A 15,940-nucleotide genomic window follows, 5' to 3' on the forward strand; every position below is an offset into this window, starting at 1 on the left:
TTCTCACGTGGCTTCCTTAGTCCCATGATTCTGCCTTAGAACGTTAACTAATGGAATAGACTTCCTCCTCAAAATTTTTACATCTCGATCCAGAATATAAATTGGCTCTTCTTCAAATGTCAAATCTAGTCTAACCTCGATTTTCTCAATAAGAACAATATGAGATAGGTTAGACCGATACTGTTTCAATAGAGAGACGTGGAAAATGTCATAGATACGATCTAACTCTGGAGGTTACTTCAACTGATAAGCAACCAGTCCCACACACTTCAGAATCTGATACGATCCAATGAACCTAGGGATCAACTTGCCCTTACGTCCAAACTGTAAAACCTTCTTTCACGAAGACACATTAAAGAATATGAAATCACCCATAGAGTACTAAATATCCATCATTTTCAAATTTACATAGGACTTCTGTCTATTAAAAGCTACCTTAAGACGATGTTGAATCAATCTGACTTTATCCTCAGTTTCAGAAACCAACTCAGGACCCAAAACCTGTGTTCACCCGACTCAGTCCAACACAATAGAGTACGATACTTACAACCATACAAAGCCTCGTAAGGTGCCATCTGAACACTGGATTGGAAACTATTATTATAGGAGAACTCGGCTAAAGGTAGTAAATCCTTCCAACTACGTCAGAAAATCAATGATATAACTCTGAATCATATTTACCAGTATCTGAATCACCCTCTTAGATTGACCATCGGTCTGAGGATGGAATGTAGTGCTAAAGTCCAATCTCAAGCCCAAAGCTTCAAGAAGTTTCTTCCAAAACTGAGACATCAAAAGAGGATCACTATATAAAATTATCGAAATCGGAATCCCATGAAGTTTCACAATCTTAGAAATGTAAAGCTTGACCAACTTTTAAAGAGAATAATCTGTCTGAACCGGAATGAAATGGGCAAACTTAGTCAACCAATCCATGATGACCCATACAAAATCCTTCTTAGTAGGTGTTAAAGGCAACCCACTAACGAAGTCCATAGTCACACGTTCCCATTTCCATATGGGAATCTTAATGGGTTGGAGTAAACCAGAAGGAAAATGATGCTAAGTCTTAACTTGTTGGCACGTCAGATAACGTGAAATAAAATATATTACCTCTCGTTTCAAACCTGGCAACCAATATAGTTCATGAAGATCCCGATACATCTTATTTCCATAGAGATGCATAGCATAAGGACTACTATACGCCTCCCCCGAAATAGATAGTCTTAAATCAGAGTCATTTGGTACACAAACCCGTCCTCAAAAACACAAAACCTCATATGAATTCAGCCTAAAATCAGACGTACTACCACTCTCTACCTGACTAAAACGCAGGACCAGAAAATCATCCTTCAGCTATTTATCTTGAATCTGATCAATCTAAGTCAGCTTAACTTGCAACTCAGCTAGCAAACTCCCATCATCAAACAGACTTAGGCGAGCAAACATCACCCTTAAATTAGTCATTGCTCTACGGCTAAGAGCATTAGCCACTACATTGGCATTACCAGAATGATACTTTATCGTGTAGTCGTAATCCTTGAGTAGTCAATCCATTTATGCTGCCAAAGGTTCAACCCTTTTTGAGTAAGGAGGTGCTTAAGGCTCTTGTGATCGGTGCAGATGATACACCTCTCACCATACAGATAGTGCCTCTAAATCTTTAAGGCAAAAACCACAGCAGTCAACTTGAGATCATGTGTCGGATAATTACCCTCGTGTGACTTATGTTGTTGGGATGCATAAGCCACAACCTTACCATCTTGCATCAGAACACATTCCAAACTGACATGCAACACATCATTATAAACCACAAACTCCTTACCAGATTTAAGCTTTATCAGAATATGAGCCTGAGTTAAAATAGATTTAACCTTCTCAAAGTTTGATTGCTACTCATCAATCTAGACAAAAAAAGCATTTTTATGTAAAAGTTTAGTCAGAGGAGTTGCAATTACTGAGAACCCCTTGACAAACCCCCAATAATAACCCGCAAGACCCCAAAAACTATGGATCTCTGAAACATTTTTAGGCTATTTCCAATCAAGTACAGCCTCAATCTTTTTAGGATCAACTCAGATCTCCTCAGCAGAAACCACATGCCCCAGAAATGTTACTTCTCTCAACCAGAATTCACACTTACTCAACTTAGCGTAGAACTGTTTTTATCAAAGTAACTAAAGGACTATTCTAATATGCTTATCATTATCATTATCATCTTCGGTCACCAGAATGTCATTAATAAAGACTAGATGAACTGATCCAAATACAACTGGAAAACCCGGTTCATCAGATCCATGAATGCAGTCGGAGCATTCGTCAAATCACAGGGCATGACTAGGAATTCTTAGTACCCAGAACGAGTCCTAAAGGCCGTCTTATGAACATTAGCTTCCTTAACCTTAAGCCGATGATACCCATAATAGAGATCTATCTTAGAAAATAACAAAGCCCCCCAAAATTTATCAAACAGGTCGTCAATATTCGGAAGTGGGTACTTATTCTTCACAATTAGCTTATTCAATTATTGGTAGTCGATGCACATTCTTATGGTACCGTTCCTTTTCTTTACAAACAAAACCGGTGCCCTTCATAGAGACGCACTAGGATGGATAAATCCATGATCTAAAAGCTCCAAAATCTGAGCATTTAAGTCTACAAGCTCCTTCGGTGCCATACGATAAGGAATGATGAAAACCAGAGCTGTACCCAGTAGAAGCTCAATGCAGAACTCAACTTCCCGATTCGGAGGTAAACCTAATAACTCCTCTGACAAAACATCCGAAAATTCCTTAACTATTCTGATGTTTTCAATAGAAGAGTCCACAGAAGCTAAAACACTCACAAAGTCCAGATACACTTCACACCCTTTCTGAACCAAGTTTTTGGCCACAAGAGCGAAGATTACATTGGATAAGTAATCCTGACGCTCGCTGATCAGAACCACTTCACATCATTCTTAATTTTCAGAACTACCCTCTTGGTTGCACAATTCAAACTGACTCAATGATCCACAAGTTAGTCCATACCCAAAATGAAATCAAATTCTCAAAACGGTAGCTCCATCAGATTTACTGGAAACACAACCACTTGTACTTCCAGTGGTAAATTCTTATATAGTCTATTTACTCGAACAGATTGGCCTAACGGACTTAGTATAGAAATCTCACCAGTAGTACTCTCAACAAAAATCCCCAAGTTTTCAAAGACAGAACTAACTATGACCCAATGTTTATCAGTACAATATATAGGGCATCAAAAATAAAGAACATATCCGTAATCACAATAGTGGCGTCAATGTCCTCAAGGCATCGAACAACATAAACCAACGCAGGCTACCTTGCATCAGTTTGATTAGTACCTCTACCCGGTGCTCTCTATCCTCTTCCCATACCATTACCTGCGCTGGCCGAACCACGGCCCTTAGGCGGCTGGTAAATTGCCTTCTGATGCTGAACAAAACCCAAACTGAAGCTTACATCTGATCAGAACGATGTGGGCACTCTCTAATACGATGCTCCATTGACCCACAACGTAGACATGCTCCCAACCTCCTCCAACACTCACCTAGAAAGCTGAGCCATGGTAGGAGCAACTGGGAATCCCACTCTAAAAAGCCCATCAGGTCTGGCCTATTTTTCAGACCTCTAAACAGAACTGGAGAGCTCCAAATCCCTTTTATTCTTACCCCTTTCTCAATCCTTATTCTAGTGCTCAACGCGCTTAACCTCTTCGGTGATCTTTAACTTGTCCACCAGAACGGTGAACTCTTGCTCTCTCTGCGAAGCTATTAGAATTCCTAGATTGTCCCTCAGACCATCCTTAAAACAAACACACTTTTTGTATTTAGATGCCACCATCCCTTGAGTGCAACGGCTCAATCTCATAAATTCAGCCTCACATTCAGCCACAGTTCTATTGCCTTGCGTGAGATTCATGAACTCATGTCTGGGAGCATCCACATAACTTGCACCCACATACTTCCTCTAGAAACCAATCTTGAAATATTCTAAGTTAACCCAATATGGCTGAGTACCCTCCTCAACCAGTAACCACTAATGGTACACCTAATCGCAAAGCAGAGATACTGCACCCTTCAGTTTCTACTCAGGAGTGTAGTCAATATCATTCATTATCCTTTTTGTGGCCTTTAACCAGTATTCGGCCACAATCGGGGTGACTCTAGTAATGCCCCTAAATAGTTCAACACCATTAGACTGGAGTTATTCAGTTACCGACCTACAGCTCTCAAAACCAGAATAGGGGCTAGCGACCCTCGCCAAAACTCTCAGCATGGCTTGGGACAAGGCGTCGTCCCCAAACGAGTAGTTTTGAGAGCCAGTCTCATAGTAGGTGAAGCCAATGTCTCGCTTGTATCCAAATTAAGCATACTGCTCAATGAGGGAGACTCAGCTCGAGTCCCCCTATGACACACGTAGTACCCATGAATACCATGGCCACGCATTCCACGAGCACTCATTATTTCAAAATTGTCTACATTACGAAATTTTATGAAACAGTTGAAGTTTTTATTAGCAATATTTTATGCTTCAAACCATTATCAGATGTAGTTCAGAAAGTTTGGAGTTTTCATTCTCTAACTAACTATAGGTAGTCTTAGACAGTTCAGAGTATTCTAACTACAGTGTTTCTAAGTTTAGAAGTACTTACTGGATTAACGTCGGAGACTTGGTGTACCACATACTTTACTTAAAAGAAAAAAACTTGCTTAGAAAGATGTTCTTTTACAAATAAAATTTTGAACCCAAAATGTCACAGCCCAAGTTTTACAACCCGGCTCTGATACACTAAATGTAACACCTCAAACTCGGTCGAGATGTTATGGCCAAATCTGGGAATGTTACGAAGTAGGGTTACGAATCCAACCTTATCAATTTAAAAACCATGTATAATTTATTACTAAACAAATTTGCTTTATATAATCATGTTAATATTTTTCTTAATAAAACCTTCATTTGTTTGCCCTTTCAAGTAAAACAATAATTTGGAGCGGAGTTTTAAAATCGTTATATTTTGAAAATTGAGTTTGTGATTTCATAAATGTTTTTTTTTGTAAATTGTTTTGTAAAATGTCACAAGAAACTTAAATCAAACCCAAAACCAACAACAAAACCAAAAAGTCCAGAAAGTCCCATATTTAAAAAAACTCTCAAAATAAACAAGAAATTTAAATAAAAGTTTTAAATAAATGAAATTTACGAATGTGTGGATACGTCTGAACCTCCGTTGCACCGACCCACATAAGCTTGAGAATTTAGAACATACAAACAGAAAGTGAGTTTTAAAAACTCAGTGTGTAACTCAACAGAAACATAATAATATTCATATTTTTCACATATCAGAATAGATACAGACATAAGTCCTTAATAGAATCATATTAACAACATAATTATATAAATATGCAAGGTCCTACCCCTATCCGCTACCACCAACTCCGACCATTCCAACACACCACATGGGGCATAAAAGACCAACCCAGCACTACACACCACATAGTGTCCGTACGACACTTATCACAATAATCGCAGTCATGCTACCAGAATAATAGCGAAATATCGCATAGCAGAATACTTCCTCCACATATACATTTCCCACCCCGAACATAGATACAGATATATAAAATAATAGATAATGTGGGACCATATGCGACGCATGCAACACTGGGGAAAAATTTTAAAATTTAGGCCCATATGCCCGTTCGACTTGCCAATGTGGGCCTACACGCCCGTGTGACTTATACACCCAAATTGGCCCTATCCGTGTGGCTCATACAGCCTGAACCATAGCCCACACATCCATGTGACTTTGCCCGTATGGGCCCACACACTCGAATTGGCCTAGTCACACGGCCATACACACCTGTCACTCGGCCTACCATGCGGCCAGGCACACACCTGTGTGGCACTGGTAGGCTAGATTTTCATCTTTCACCGAACATTATTTTCTCACATTTTTGTTACACACCTGGTTCGATTCTGATGCAAGCACAACCCTGAGATGACCAAAACCTAAAATTCATCAATAAACGCCCAAAATCAGTCTTAATTCCTCAATAACAATTGAGTTACCACTCTACTACAAAGTCACCAAATACAATTTCAACTAAAAGATTGTACTCAAAACGTTTCAAAAGCGTACCCATGCCCATGACAGTCCTTAAATTTACTACGCAACCAGAGAGTTTAAAATTTCCTGATTATCACTTAGAAATCGGTATATAGAATCAACTTATACATCAGCTATAACACCCCCAACCCGTACCCGTCGCTGGAATAGGGTTTTGGAGCATTACTAGAACATTCAAAATACTTTTCCATTAAACCACGTAAATTACTATTCATTTACCGATATTGTCCATAATGTCCCTTGATCTGGCCCTCGAGGCCCAATACGAGCAGCAGAATTAATTCGGGACTTAATCGAGACCTCTAAGAACTTTTCGCAAATTTACAAAATTTTTCCAAGATGCGAGGCTCACACGCCGGTGTCAGAGGGCGTGTTCGACCCCATGTAACTCTCTGACTTGCACACACCGCCATGCCACACACTCGTGTGCTAGGCCGTGTGGTTAATTAATTTAATTCGAATTAGGTGCAAGTTTCACATGGCCAAGAAACACGCTCATGTTCTAGGCCGTGTGGCACACACGGATGAGACATACTCCCGTATCTCTGCCCGTGTGCCAAACTCTGAGCATTCTGTTTCTCAAAATTAGGGTGCAGGGGACACACAGCCTAACCACATCTCGTGTTACCAGACCGTGTGTCACACACAGTCTAGACATACGCCCGTGTGGACAAAATGAAGCCATTTCTAGCTTCATTTCTCACCTAAAATTTCACCCAAGACCTGTGTCGATACCATTTTTTTGAAAAAATGGTTGAATTTGATTTTGAAAATGAAAACGAACATGGGATTCGCCACCTATCCATTTTATTTAAGTGTGATCGGATCTCCTTTTAATTCAAAAAGTTTAAATTTATTAGAAAGATGATTTTTGGTCTACAAAATCCAAAAAACGGGTTCGGGAGTCAGTTACGCACGATGAAGGATTAGCACTCTCGATACGCCCAAAATTGGTACTTAGTTGATTAATTGATGTCTTAACGTTGAACATTAAAAACTTGAAAAGAATTTAAAATACGGTTCCTTTTTTATTAATGTTGACAAAAAAGTTTGAATAAATTGAAGTGAGTATTAAAGGTTTTCTCGTCTCGAGATAACAAAATGTCGCATCCTGTAAGTTAGGGCATGACATTTGAACTCTTGGAAACAAGCTTTCTTTTTAATCGTTTTATTTTAAAAATTGTACTTTGATTCTTAAAAGGATATTCTATTGTTTAGATCAAAGAGGAAAATTGAAACCCCGTAAGTTAGGGCACGGCCTTTTCGAATTTTTAAACGTAGAACATTGCCTTTATTTTTATTTAAAAATCATGTTTTTTTTTATTTTAAGAAGATATTTGGCTATTTAGGTTTCACGAGAAAATCGTAACCCCGTAAGTTAGGGTACGATTTCTTGAATTCTCAAAATGTGAAATATCACTTATTTTCAAAATTTTTCTTTTTTTATGAATTTGGATAAAAATTAATGAAATATCTAAAAAGATATACGCTTAATCGATTATATTAAAAAAATCGTTTAAACCGTAAAAGGTAATATGTGGCTAATAATGATAGTGCAACATAAATTTGAAGTAATAATGACATAATATTGCATAATAAAAAAATAAAACATGGCATTGACATTAACAAATTATGATGTTAACAAGCATAAACAATAATAAGAATAATAATGTAAACGATAATATAGGAGATAATAATAATAACATAAGTAACAACCATAAAAATAATAATATTAAAATCTAGATTTTGAAATATATATTGAAAATAGTAAATATGCAAAATAAATAAAAATAAAAAGGAATAATAAAAGAAAATAATAAATAAATAAAAAGAATGTGAAAATGAAATAAGAGAAATATTAAGTAAGTAAAGTAAATAAGTAAGACATTTGATAAAAAAAAGGTACTAAACAAATAAAATATAATAAAATAATAAACAAAACAATTTGTAAAAAAAATTAAAGTTAAATGGGCCCAGGATCGTATTGAAATTAAAACAAAATTTAAAGTATAAAATCTAAATATTAAATTAACATAAGGATCCAGATGGAATGTGCACGAAAGGAGAGGGACTGACTGGGAAATTATCCCAAGCCCTCAAAGCGCATTGTTCGATGCGGACTGAAATGAATTAAAGACAAAAGTCATGGGGAAAAATTAAAAAACAAAACAAATGAATAGGATCAAACTGAAACAGGGCAGAAATATAGGAGGGCCTATCGCACAAATAGACCATGCGCTAGAAAACACGCTGATCCCATAGAAGCCGGACGGGTCACGTTGGTTGAGCCTCTAAATGGCGTCATTTCTTAATTAATATTTAGGCTAAAATATCAACAAAAACCTTAATTTTAAAACCAAATTCTTAAAAAAAGGTCTTTCCTTTGTTTTTTTTCTCTGGGCATGGTCTTAGGGTTCAGCTAGGGTCTATTAACCGTCCGCCGTTGCTGGCGAAGGTGACCACCGTCGGTGGTGGCCAGAGTGACACTCGAAGCTTAATCTAGGCCCGTTTTTCATGTAAAAATAGATTTAGGACCAAAAAATCCCTAAACCAAACCCCGAAACCCTTAAAACAACAAAAAACTTTCGACTCTTAGCCTCCTCGGCCATGGCTTCAACTAGATCCCTAGGGATCCATTAGCCTCTAGACCAGAGAAGCGAACGCCGACGATATCGACACCAAACAACAGGTAAAAATCTCCCTTTTTTATGTATTTGTGTGGTAGATTCGAATGAAAATAAGAAAGAAAAAGAAACATAAAAGTAGAATAATAAAAGCGGCGATGAATAAATGGACCACCTTTGAAGTGTATTTTGATTGTTCTGTGTTGGTTTCGTGTAAAAAAATACAATCCTTTTTTTGTTTTTGTTTTTTGTTCTTCTGTTGTGTTTGTTGCTGTTGTTGCTATCCTTTCTGCAGGTACAGAGGCGATGAGGTAGGGCAGCTGGCACGTACGGAGGCAAGGGCGAGGGGGCTGCAGGAGCGGCGCAAAGGGAACCCTAGGGTTCTTCCGAAAATTCCAAATGTCTTCGGCCTATTGGGGTTTTTACTTTTGGATCTATTGTAATAGTAAAATTTGGCTTGTAATTTGGGTTTTAATTGGTTGTAAATGGGTTTGTAATTTGTTTGTATTTTGGGCCTGTAGTTTTGTAATCTGGACTGTGGACTTGTTTATTTCGGTTTATTCCCAGTTTCTTTTGGTTTTTAGTTTGGGCCAAAATTGGCCTATTATAGCTGCCCCTCTTTGCTCGTTATCGTGTAACGAGAATGGAGCAAAGACTTCAAAAAGTGCCAATTTTGTCTGGTCTTACCAAATCTCGATTTGTTTAGTGCTTCTCTTCTTCCAAGTAGCGCCGTTCTAATCCACTGCAAATTCATGGAGATAAGACTTGTAGCTTCGATTTATTCCAATGTAATTTTAGGGAGAAAAGATTTGTAGCTTCAATCTACTCCAATGTAATTTCAAAGAGAAGAGGTTTGTAGCTTCGATCTACTCTGCTGGAACTCAAAAGAGATAAGAATTGGTAATTTCAACTGCTTCGCTGCAACTTCAGGGAGATAGGATTTGTAATTTGTAGCTTAAATCTGTTTCACTGCAACTTCAGGGGAATAAGATCTGCTATCTTCAACCTGCTCCACTACAACTTCAGGGAGATAAGGTTTGCTATCCTTAGTCTACTCCACTGTAACTTCAAGGAGATAAGACTTGTAGCTTTAATCTACTCCACTGGAACTTCAGGAAGATAAGATTCGCCTTAACTTGTAGCTTTAATCCGTTCCATTGCAACGTCAGAGAAACAAGATTTGCCATCTTCAATCTGCTCCACTGCAACTTTAGGGAGATAAGACTTGTAACTTCCACCTGCTCTACTGCAACTTCAGGGAGATGAGGTTTGCTATCTTCAATCTGCTCCACTGCGACTTTAGGGAGATAAGACTTGTAGCTTTAATCTGCTCCAATGCAACTTCAGGGAGACAAGATTAGCTAGGGTGGCTTAATCTGACCTACTGTAACTTCAAAGGTATAGGATTTATGGTTTCACTGGTCTGTTACACCGTTCACTGAGGAACAAGACCTATAAAATCCATTTGATGGCCCTATTATGCCAAATGATTAGGATGTCATGATCAGAATGCATCAAATGCTCGTAACTAGATGTATGTGAATGGTATTCTCATGAATGTAGAATGTCATTTTTCGAGAATGATCCCTTTTAATGCTTAGGTTGTCATTGGTCGTCGTTCAACAAGGTTTTGTCACAATATGTAATCGTGCCTTCTTGCTTGGCCAGTATCTTTGACAGAAAATCTAAAGAAATAGTCATAATTTGGACAATTCTTTCTCAGATGTTTCCAACTCTTGAATTTGGTTAGTTCTAACTAGTGGCCCTGTTTCATGTCCTTGTACTATTTAGAAACTTTTCAGAGTAATATGCAAAACTTCTTTTATGTGAATGTTATAAGTCCAATAATCATCGTTTCAATGAAAAATGCTTGAAAAAGATTTTCACAATGAACAAGATAGAATTTTATTAAGAGCAAAGCTCGAAGTGGATAAATTAATCAAGATAGCAAATTTGGATAAAGTATAAAATGAATAAAATGAAAATAGATGCCCTAGTTATTGCATCATGAGCTTCTTTATTCAAACTTCTCGAAGACCATTTCGAGCTAGATATGTGCGTAGGAGAACTAAAGTATTTTGTTAATGCCCTAGGATGTATCGTTCATCCTTCTTGTTAATCCTGAAAGGACAAGACTACCACATGCTCCATCTTCGATCAAAATTGGAGCTGCCCATTTTTGGGTTTTCAACTTAAAACTCATTTGGTTTCAATGCGTCCTTTGTGGGTTTTCGCCTTGACCTCTCCATTTTTCTTCTTCTCCTTTTTTTAGAAGGTTTCAAAGTGCCCTTTGTGGGTTTTTGCATTGGCCTCTCCCCCTTTTTAGATGAAGTACATCTTAACTGAATTTGAATTTACAGGACTGGACAAGTTTTTACCATCCATCTCGATTAAAATCAGCGCTCCTTCGGAAAAGTCCTTCTTTACTACATAAGGTCCTTCCCGTTTTGGCATCCATTTCCCTTTGAAATCTTTTTGTATTAGAAGGATATTTTTCAATAATAGGTCCCCCTAATGGAACTCTCTAGGGTGAACCTTTTTGTTATAAGCTCGCATCATCCGTTTTTGGTACATCTGACCATGACGGATAGCCCTTAGCCTCATTTCTTCAATAAAATTCAACTGATCGTATCAAAACTGGATCTATTCTACTTTATCTAGCTTTACCTCTGATAGAACTCGGAGGGATGGAATCTCATCCTCAATAGGAAAAATCTCTTCCATTCCGTAGACCAAAGAGAAAGGCGTTGCCCCGGTAGAGGTCTTGACCGACGTTAGATAAGCATAGAGGTCAAATGGTAGCTTCTCATGCCAATCTTTATAAGTCTCAGTCATTTTCCGCACAATCCTCTTAATGTTCTTCTTGGCTGCTTCCACCGTATCATTCATTTTTGGGCGATATGGTGATGAGTTATGGCGTATGATCTTGGATTGACTACAGACCTTCGATATTGTGCTATTGTTCAAATTCAATGCATTGTCCGATATGATCCTTTCTGGCATTCCATATCGACATATGATCTCTTTCTTTAAGAACTTGCTGATTGCCAATTTCGTGACATTAGCATATGAAGCAGCTTCTACCCATTTGGTGAAGTAACCGATGACCACGAAGATGAATCGATGCCCACTGGAAGCTTTTGGCGATATTGGCCTAATCACATCCATGCCCCACATTGAGAAAGGCCATAGGGAAGTCATTACATGAAGAGGTAAAGGAGGCACATGAATCTTATCTCCATAGATTTGACACTTATGGCATCTTTTGGCGTAGTTAATACAATCCCCTTCCATGGTGGACCAGTAATAACAGAATCTCATAATTTGTCTGGCTATTATAAAGCCATTAGCGTGTGTCCCACAAATGCCCTCATGGACTTCTTCCAAGATTTTGTTAGCCTCAACAGCGTTCACACATCTTAATAGCACCTAATCCTTTCTTCTTTTATATAAGATCTCTCTATCAAAGACATAGTCAATGGCAACTCGTCTCAATGTCCTTTTATCATTCTTGGTTGCCTGGTTTGGGTACTCACGATTCCTCACATATCGTAATATATCGTGATACCAAAGGTGATCATCTTTTTCTTCTTCTTCATTAATGTTATGGCAATGAGCCAGAGCCTCATAAATACTTATTTGGATAGGTTTCACATCCTCTTACTTGTTTACTTTGATTATAGAAGCTAAGGTAGCCAAGGCATCGGCTATCTTGTTTTCATCTCACGGGAGGTAGTAGAAAGTGATGTCATCAAACTTCTCAATTAACTCCATAACTATTTTTCGATAATTGATCAATTTGGAGTCTCTCGTCTTCCATTAGCCTTTGAGCTGATAGATTACCAGTGCAGAATCCCCATATACCTCTAGCACTTTGATCTTTCATCTATGGCTACACGGATACCCATGATGCATGCTTCGTACTCTACCATGTTATTTGTGTAATCAAAATCTAATTTTCTAGTAAAGGGATAATAATCTCCATTTGGAGATGCCAAGACTGCCCCGATTTTATTACCCACAGCATTTGAGGCTCCGTCGAAATTTAGTTTCCAAGGGTGGCCTTCTTTGGAACCTTTTTCAGTGGATACAACATACATCAGATCTTCATTTAGGAAATCAAAATTGAAATGCTTGCAATCCTCTAGAGCTCTATAGGCTAGACAATCTACTATTGCACTTCTTTTTAAAGGTTTCTGGTTCACATAAACTATATCAAATTTGGAAAGCAAAATTTGCCATCGGGCCATCCTTCCTTTCAAAGCTGTCGACTCCATCAGGTAGTTTAGAGGGTCCAGTTTTGAGATGAGCCAAGTTGTGTGGTACAGCATGTACTATCTTAGTCTTCAGGTTGTCCAATGATAAACCATAATTTATACATGTTTTTATCCCATGCTTAGCACATTTATGGATGGTTTCTCCTTAGATTTGGTGAATTCGATGCTCCTAATTATTTAATTCCATGTTTTATACTTAGGTGAGCATAGGAGAGTAAAAAGAGCAAGAAACGGGCCGAAAACAGAGAAAATGGACCCACATGGGAAATCAACACGACCTGGGCTTCCTCACACGGGCGTGTCACACGACCGTGTCTCTTTGGCAGGATCGAAGCATGACTTACAGGGGTAGACTACGTGTCCATACCTATTCAACAGCCTTGACCACTGGCTGGAGTAATCGCACACGGGCGTGTCCCTGTCGAGCCCAAGTTTAACCCTATTCGGAAAAGACCAATTTTGAGGGCTCTTAGGCAATCTAAAGCCTATTTAAACACCTAAGGAAGCACTCAGCAGGGGGACGTGGAGTAGGAAGCAAGGAATTACTCAAGGAAAGCTAATTGATCCATCTCAGAAGCCGGATTCATCATCAAGACTGAAGATCTCCCTTCAAGTCCTACAGGAGTTTTGGGTTTTCTTATGTTTTGTTATCTTTATTTTTTTGAGATGTTTTCTTTCATAATTATGAACTAAACCCCCTAAATACCTAAGGGGAATGAAACCTAAGACAGATCTTGTTATTATTATCTGAATTGTATGATAAATATTTGACTTGTTCTTAATTATGTGTTCTTAATTCTTGTTTTAATATTCCAAGATATTGATTCGAGTTAATGCTCTTATTCAAAGGAGGAATAGACCCTGTCTAAGAGTAAATTTGTCATAATTAAGCAGAGTTGATTGCACGCCTAGGGATAGGGTGATAAGATTTTTCCAAATTAGGGTGAAACCTAATAAGGGGATCCATAGATCGAGTTAATGCAACACTAGGGTGTTAATTAGAAAGAGATAATAACATAAATTAGGGATTTCTACGGATCAAGTCAAATGAATAAATCGTCTGATTCAGAGTCAAATAACAAGTGAAGTCCAGGTCGATTTTTCTTTGGGTATTGTCTTAATCAATCGAGTTTTCCCAAAAGCTTTTTCCCAATCTTCTCTCTGTGTGCTCTTAGTTTAGTTAATTAGTTTAGATAAACAAATCCCTTAATTTTTTAGGCTAGATAAAAAAAAGAAAGTAATTACTAGTACTCTAGGTTCCTTTGGGTTCGACAATCCGGTCTTGCTAAAGCTATACTACTGTTCGATAGGTACACTTGCCTTAATCGTTATAATAGTAAGTTTCAAGAACATTTAATTATAAATTTTTAAAACCTGTCGCGAATATCACGTACCAAGTTTTTTGCATCGTTGCCGGGGAACTAGGATTTTAGGAACACTCAATTTTTATTACTTTAGCCATTCTAATTTGTTTGCAGTTTAAATTTTTATTTTCTTTTCTAATTCTTCTTTTATTTGTTCCTGACAGGTTTTATAGTGTATGACTAGAAGAAACCCGTCAGGACCATTACTATTTGATAGTGAGATCGATCGCACAGTTCACAGAAATTGAAGAGAAATAAGGCGAAGCTTACAATACAGAGAGGAAGAGCAAGAGGACGATACTTCAACCACAGTTGAGGAGATGGCTAAAAACCAAGAAAATCCGCTACCTCCTGTGATTGCTGCTAATCAGAATCCTACTCCACGCACTATGTATGATTATGCTAAACCTTCTTTAACAGGAATTGAATCGAGCATAGTTAGACCTGCTATAGCTGCAAATACTTTTGAATTGAAACCTAACACAATTCAAATGATATAGCAATTTGTTTAGTTTAATGGTTTGTAGGATGAAGATCCCAACGCTCACTTGGCAAATTTTTTGGAACTATGTGAGACATTTAAAATTAATGGCGTTTCTGATAATGCCATTTGCCTTCGGTTATTCCCTTTTTCATTGAGAAATAAAGTTAAACAGTGGTTGAATTCATTACCATGAGGGTCAATCACTATTTGGGAACAAATGACCGAAAAGTTTTTATTAAAATATTTTTCGCCGGCTAAAATGGGTAAATTTCGTAATGATATATCTTCTTTTGTGCAAATGGATTTAGAAACACTCAATGATGCATGGGAGAGATACGAGGACCTCTTGACAAGATGCCCTCACCATGGGTTACCGCTCTAGCTACAGGTTCAAACGTTTCATAATGGCCTGAATCCTTCAACTCGACAAATGGTTGACGCAGCCACTAGTGGGACTATCAATAATAAAACACCTGAAGATGCTTATGAATTTATAGAAGAGATTTCACTGAATAATTATCAGTGGTAAGTTATGAGGACAAAGCCAACAAAAGCAGCCGATGTTTATAACGTCGATTCGGTCACCATGCTCTCTAATCAGGTAGAACTCTTAGAGAAGAAAATTGATGGTTTTCTTAGTTCTTCACAGGTTCACCTAGTAATGCAGTGCGAAGCAAGTGGAGGTGGATTGAGCAATCCAGATTACCCACCCTATGGCCACAACATGGAGAATGAGCAGTTAAATTACCTGGGTAATAATCCTTGATCTCAAAATAATCCTTATAGTAATACTTACAATGCATGATGGAGGAATCACCCAAATTTTTCATGGGGAGGCCAAGAGAATTAGAGACCACCACCACCTCCAGGCTTCCAACAACCACCCTACCAACAAGAGAAAAAGCCGAACCTTGAGAAGATGCTAACAAAATTCATCTCGGTGTCAGAAACTCATTTTTAGAATACCGAGACAACACTTAAAAATCAACAAGCGTCGATTCAAGGGATCGAAACTCAGATAGGACGGCTCACCAAACCAATTTC

The 15,940-nt window shown here is 38.0% G+C and overlaps 1 non-coding gene across 1 annotated transcript; it reads right to left on the reverse strand.

Annotated features, from left to right (window-relative positions):
• Positions 1-15,161: 15,161 nt before the first annotated feature.
• On the reverse strand, positions 15,162-15,268 carry LOC121210460 (small nucleolar RNA R71). Its single transcript, XR_005905577.1, has one exon. It is a non-coding gene; the product is annotated as a small nucleolar RNA R71 (small nucleolar RNA).
• Between the last annotated feature and the right edge of the window lie 672 nt (positions 15,269-15,940).

Source organism: Gossypium hirsutum, chromosome A11, assembly GCF_007990345.1.
Source record: "Gossypium hirsutum isolate 1008001.06 chromosome A11, Gossypium_hirsutum_v2.1, whole genome shotgun sequence".
In the NCBI taxonomy this organism is placed as follows: Eukaryota; Viridiplantae; Streptophyta; class Magnoliopsida; order Malvales; family Malvaceae; genus Gossypium; species Gossypium hirsutum.